Source organism: Magnolia sinica, chromosome 6 (assembly GCF_029962835.1).
Source record: "Magnolia sinica isolate HGM2019 chromosome 6, MsV1, whole genome shotgun sequence".
Taxonomy (NCBI): Eukaryota; Viridiplantae; Streptophyta; class Magnoliopsida; order Magnoliales; family Magnoliaceae; genus Magnolia; species Magnolia sinica.
Window position 1 is genome coordinate 70,160,999 of NC_080578.1, and position 6,827 is coordinate 70,167,825.

At 38.4% G+C, this 6,827-nt stretch overlaps 1 non-coding gene across 1 annotated transcript; it reads right to left on the reverse strand.

The window, feature by feature from the left end:
• Positions 1-5,658: 5,658 nt before the first annotated feature.
• LOC131250329 (small nucleolar RNA R71) lies at positions 5,659-5,765 on the reverse strand. Its single transcript, XR_009173250.1, has one exon. It is a non-coding gene; the product is annotated as a small nucleolar RNA R71 (small nucleolar RNA).
• Positions 5,766-6,827: the final 1,062 nt, after the last annotated feature.

A 6,827-nucleotide genomic window follows, 5' to 3' on the forward strand; every position in this document is an offset into this window, starting at 1 on the left:
ACTGCATCTTCGACCAGTCGAAACACTTCGACTCAAAATCCAGCGATGTTTTTCAGGTTCTTCGACCAGTCGAAGGAGACCTTCAACCAGTCGAAGGTGACCTACGACCAGTCGAAAGAGACCTTCGACCAGTCGTAGAATGGTCAAAGCTTATCGCGCCTGATTTTTTAAATATCTGTTATTGCTTCGACTAGTCGAAGAGCTCCCTAGACCAGTCGAAGACGTGATCTGCTCACCTATAAATAGTGCACAAATCTCAGAAGAAATCATCGAATTAATTAATCCATTCAAGCCAATCTTCGTCGAACTTCTGAGAGATAATTTTGTGCTCCATCTAAGCTAAGTGTGCTTATTTAATATTCTCTTTCCTTAGCTTTATTTAATTGAGTTTGTTTCTGTTATTCCAATCTAATTTGATAAGAGGAATTGTTATTCCCTTCCTTTGGAATCAAAATCAATTAAGGCAAGCCCTATTTGGTTTAATTTAAAATCTATTAGAATTAGAACCACTGCAATTGAGTACTGGACATTGAACTTGGACATTCAATCATCTACTCTAATTTGGTTCTACCGGGCTGCTACAACGAAGGAGATAATCAGGTATTTTACATTTAATTGTAAATTCCTTTCTGTTTTAGTTTCTTTCAAGATTTGCCAGAAAAATCTTGTTGTATTGGTTATCTGAGGAGAGCCAGGAAAACTCAGAAGTGGGGTTTTTTAATTGTGTAATCCCACAGACAAAGACACAATTGTAAAGGTTTTGGGTGAACCTGGGAAAACCTATTTTGTTAGTGAACGCTAATATCCCCTGTGTGAGGATATTAGGAGTGGAGTAACATTCTGTGTGGCTATTGTTTAACAGTTGGTGAACACACAAGCGAACCACTATAATCCCTTGTGTTGTGGTTGAATGATTTATACTTCTAATCTTTAATTATTCTTTTGTGGGATGTATGTATGGTGGTGAATGTTGTAATCATTTAATTCAAGCATTGTGAGAATTTTGTAATAGTTTAGAATTTATTTTCTGCTATTCCTTTATCAGCTTGATATTCAATTTCCTTTAAAAGTTGTTCCAGCAAGGTTGCCCTGCCATTTTTATGGTGTATGGCTGTCCCTAGAACAATGCATTTGTGATTACAATTTATTTTAATTCAGTTTGTATTTATTTCTGTATTCCTCTTCGGTTTAAGATTTGATACAAAGATCTTTCTAGAAATAAGGTTGTCCTACAATAAACTCTGGTTTTTTGTGTAAGGTTGTCCTTAGAACAACATTTGTATCAATCTCTCAAGATCTGAATTTTGAGGTTATTTTACTTTCTTGCATTGTGATTTATTTTGGCTATCATATTCTTTTTTATTCCGCTGTTATAAGTTTTATTTGGCATTGTCCTATTCACCCCCCCTCTAGGACATATAGCTAGGCCTTTTCAGCTAGCCCACTAAGGAGGGAATGAGATTAGGCCTAATCAATGGGCCCTAGGGAGGATCACAAGATGGACATTTAACCACCATTGCTCTTACAATGTAGACATTTAACCATCATCCCTCTTAAGGCATGGCCCATAAAATCTATCTCGTGATGGGGCCCAAGGCTTATACTAACCAAGAGAATGATTGGGCAAGAACAATTATAGTGGATTTAGACAATACAATGGCCTCATCACATGGGCCTCTCGTATATCGTATTGGGCCTCAACAAGGGTCATAAATACATCATATTGGGCCTCTCTCAAGGGCCATAAACATATCATGTTGGGCCTCACACAAGGGCTATAAACATATCATGTTGGGCTTCATACAATGTTCTCATGAGACAACCCATGGCCCACCCAATAGCTGAAAAATTAATGGGCATCATCCACAATATTCTATATACCATGTTGGGCTCCAAGTAATGGCCCAAGGCCTAAATACATCAAAATGGGCTACATGAGGGGCAGCCTATGGCCCAAAAACATCATGGCCAAGGAGAACATCCCACCCATGCATTATGTTAGACTTCATGGATAACCCACTATTGAGGGTCAAATATTGCATATTAGACCCCAGTTATTGCCTGGATTTACGAACATGGTATCGTTTAACGGCTTAATTTAATCGTGTTTATGTTGCAAGGTGAATTGATAAGCATGGATAGGAAAAGGGTACTAAAAGCATGGAATTAACGTTCTGAAGTCACCAAGGCAAGGGACGGACTCTATGGGACCAAGATCGAGGATTTATACGCCGGAGATCAGAGAAATTCCAGCCATTTACTTTAAAAAGCCTTAAAAGACGTCCAGAATACAAGATTACAGGGTTCCCACTATTTGATCGGCTCAAAACTTTATACAGGGCCTGAGGACTCTAAATTAACCATACACGTTGAATTTCAGCCAGTGGATTCCTCTGAAAGTGGCCCAACGTACAGATCAACCCATAAACCATTGATTTTGGGCCCACTTGATCTATGGATATGCTTCAAACTTGGGCTCGACCCCTTAAATTAGTTGAAAGAACGGATGAATGGCTTGGATTTCACAGAACCATTACAGTGGACCCAACTGACTGTGCCAGTGCATAATGCACAAGTACACTCAACGTGTACTGGACCAACTCGCATGGTCAAAGTCGGTTTGACCGACTTTCCTAAACAGAGACGGACTCTCCGTTCTCTCTTACGCACGACCATCCGCTGGGAAGATGCATGGCCCACCTTCACAACCCGGACGGCTCATCCAAGCCATCCAATGCACTCAGGAAGAGAAATCGACCGCACCCTAGGAGAGCTTGGCCCAAGACACGTCAGAATCTGTTCTTTTACTCATTGGAAGGTGGAACCACACCACACGATCGATTAAGTGGGCCATGATAATAGCACTCCAAAACTGTCCATCTCAAAATGGTTTTTGGAGTAGAACCTAATGGACGGTGTGGATTTCTTGTTCGCTGCTGATCAAGTGCCCCAGCGACAACACAGTGTCAGCCAGCCGCACGCTCTGTTACAGCGTAACCAAGACCCGATCAATCCGGGCCATTTTACAGTCATGACTAAGATTGGTTCGACGATCTAGACTGTCCAAAAACATCCAAAGGAGGGACCGACCAGAGCCATGAAGCTTGAATGGCTCAGATCTTGCACTAGGAGTTTATTTAGCTAAAAATTCCATTCCAAATCAATGCAAACGACAGTCTTATTGTTGTATACTTATTCATACTTACGTAATTGACTCCAGACCGCCTTCGGCTCGCAAGCTTCCAGCCACCGACTGAAACTGACCTTCCCTTCTATAAAAGAAAGAAAAGAATGTGAAATTAGGGGGGATTAGTCACCTGAGAACGTCAGTAGCAGAGAGAGAGAGAGAGAGAGAGAGAGAGAGAGAGAGAGAGAGAGAGGGAGTAGTTTTGTTTATTTATTTTATTTGTAGTTTTTTTTATCATGGTTTTCCAGAGATCTGGTCCAATCATGTTAGGCTAGACCTCTTAACTAGGGCTAAGAGGTGAAGCTTGTGGTGTGATGGGAACGATTCTATGGCTTTGATTCATGTTATGAAATGATTTGATTCTAGTTTGATTATTAAGGAATACCTTTAGTTGTTAATGGTTTGTTGTAACTGAAATTACAATAGATTTACGATGGCTTGGGTATTTCCTTTTTCTCTTATGATTATGAAGTCAGGAAACTCTGTTGTTTACCATCGTCTCCTGGGCATGGTTAGATGACGACACCCTTCCTACCGTTCATACATCTCTCAGATTGAAGTAGATTGGTTTAATTCTGTTGTTTGCTTTGTCTCATGGGCATGGTTTTGTGATGGAATCCATTCTAATTTACTTAAATCTTATCTCTCTAAAACTAGATCAAAAGACGTTCATATTTGATTTTCAGGTTATATCTTCCAACTGGATGAAGATGGGACTCGAAGTCCAGTTGAGTTCATGAATCAACCATAGATCTCCCTGATCTCTACAAGAGGATCCTCTGAATCCCTAGTTTCCTACCTTTGAATTATACATATTTTAGTTTACTATTTCACCATTATTCCTCAATCGACCTGATTTAGATTTCATCTTTTTCTAGTTCTAGTTCTAGTTATTTTTAGATTACGTACAAGGTTCAGTCCCTTGGGATTCGACGTCGGTCTCACCAAGTTTATTACTACATCACAACCCTATACTTGGGGAGCGAACAAGTTTTTAGTGCCGTTGCCGGGGATTAACGGTTACGTTTTTCTAAGATTAACTAGTTTTAGGATTAGTTTAAGACTAAGATTTTCTAATTTTAGGTTAGAATTTTTTTCTGTTTTTAGAAACTAATCTGGTTTCCTGTTTTATAGGATCTCGACATAAACTTCTAATTTGGTAAACCCTATCTAACTTCTCTACTTTTTCTATTTTTAGAATTAGGATTTTAGTTTTAGAAACTTTCTTATTCTAGGTTTCTTTTTTAGAAACTAAATTTCTATTTTATTTTTTTTAGATATTTTCTATTTCTAGGCTTTCATTTATTTTAGAAAGTTTTTCCCTTTTTAGAAACTAACCCAACTTTCCCGTTTTATAGGATTTTGAGATAGGTTTCTAAATTGGTAATTTATTTCTTAATTTCTTCCTTGTTATTTCTAGATTAGGATTTGTTTTCTTTTTTTTTTTTTTTTAGCAAGTTTCTAATTCTTACTCTTTTAGAATCTAACTTTGTTTCCTAATTTATTTTTAGAAATTTTCTACTTGTAGACTTTTTGTTTAGAAACTAACTTTCATATTTTGTAGGCTTTTAAGATAGAAATTTCTAATTCGGTAAGCTCTTTCTCTACTTCTATTTTTTAGATCTCTTTTAGTAACTTACTTTCTAGTTTAGGACTTTCCTAATTTATTTTAGAAATTTTCACTTTCTTTTAGGAATTTCTTCTTTTAGAAACTAGTTTACTTCTATCTCTCTTTTTAAGGATTTTCTAATTTTAGACCTTCTCTTTAGAAATTGACTTGTTTTGTTTTCTTTTGCAGGTTTTTAACTTAGGGAATCCAATTTGGTAACTTCTTTCCAACCTCTCTTTCTTTCTAGATTTTCTTTTCCTTTCTTAGGATTAGGTTTCGAATTTGATTGAGGGCTGCGAGTGTTTCCTACCCAAGTGGGCCCATGACAACACTCGACGTCTCTTGACTGAAGGAGGATTGGTTGAGGGGTTAACTATCCATCGTAGGACTAGACACCACTCGAAATCCCCTGAGTTAATTGAAGTGATGGCTAAAAACCAACCTCTTCTACCCCAACCTAGGGTGGAGGACATTCAGGATGAGAATGAGGTGCATCAAGCACCCCCGCCTCGTACTTTACGAGATTATTTACAACCAGCGGGGGTGAGTACGCCCTCATGCATGATTTTTCTTGAAAATACAGGACATATGGACATCAAGTCAGGGATTATCCAACTCCTTCCTAAGTTCCATGGGCTTGAATCTGAAGAACCATATCTACATTTGAAAGAGTTTGATGAGATCATAGCCACTTTATATTTTCAAAATGTGTCTGAGGACACGGTCAGGCTAAAACTTTTTCCTTTTTCCTTGAAGGAGAAGGCTAAGACGTGGTTACATTCACTGTGTCCTAGATCCATTGGTACATGGAATGATATATAAAGGGAATTTATAAAAAAAATGTCCACATCATAAAACGATTACCCTCAGAAAAGCAATCATGAACTTCACCCAAAAGGAGGATGAAACATTTTACCAATGTTAGGAAAGGTTCAAGGATTTGGTTAGTTCATGCCCACAACAAGGCTTTGAAACGTGGCGCATTACAAATTTTTTCTATGATGGACTGACATCTTCCATGCGCCAAATGGTCGAGACAATGTATAATGGAGAATTCATTAATAAAAATGTCGACGAGGTATGGGATTACCTCGATAGTCTTGCTGTAAAAACACAATCACGGGACTATTACTCAAAATCGAACACCATGTCTAGGCCGACTCAATCTAAGGAGAAAGGTGGATTGTATCTCTTGAAAGAAGAGGATGATCTCAAGTATAAAGTGACTACGCTCATAAGAAAATTTAAGGCCACGGAAGGAAAGAAAGATAAGGTTAATGAAAGTGTTTGCGGCATCTGTGATTGCAACATTCATACAACTGAAAATTGTCCTACAATACCCACCTTTCGAGAAGTGTTGAATGAACAATCCAATGCCATAAATACTTATCAAAGACCTTTCAATGGACCAACGTCTAATACGTACAATCCTGGTTAGAAAAATCATCCAAACTTTAGTTGGAGAAATGGACAAACTGCTACCCCTCGAGGCTTCTTCAATCAAATTTCAAATCAAGGGAAACCTCAAGAGGATCTAGTTCAAAAACATATTCGAGAACAAGAGCTACTTAATCAAAATTCAGCACAAGCGTTTTATGATGTCCACACAGCATTAGGAACGCTTGCATCGTCTATTCAAAGGATAAAGTCACAATTAACAAGTGGAGGGAAGGGGATGCTTCCTGCTCAACCTCTCCCCAATCCCAAACCGTAATATGAAATAAGTGACCCTAGCTCTTCGAATCAAATGGAGCACGCTAAATCCATCACCACTCTTAGGAGTGGGAAGATCATTGATAAAACCCTTCCGGTTATGTCTGAAAAGCCTCAAGAACCAGAAGAGGACAACAATGATGGATCTAGTGATGCCCCATAAAAATTAGAACCGAAACTTCTAAAAAAGCCAGTTGCTTCATTTTCCCAACGCTTGGTCCACCCAAACCTCTCTCTAACTCTCAGGCTATCCTAGAGGTGTTGAAACAAGTTAAAGTCAACATTCTTCTACTCAATGTCGTAAAACAGATACCTTCA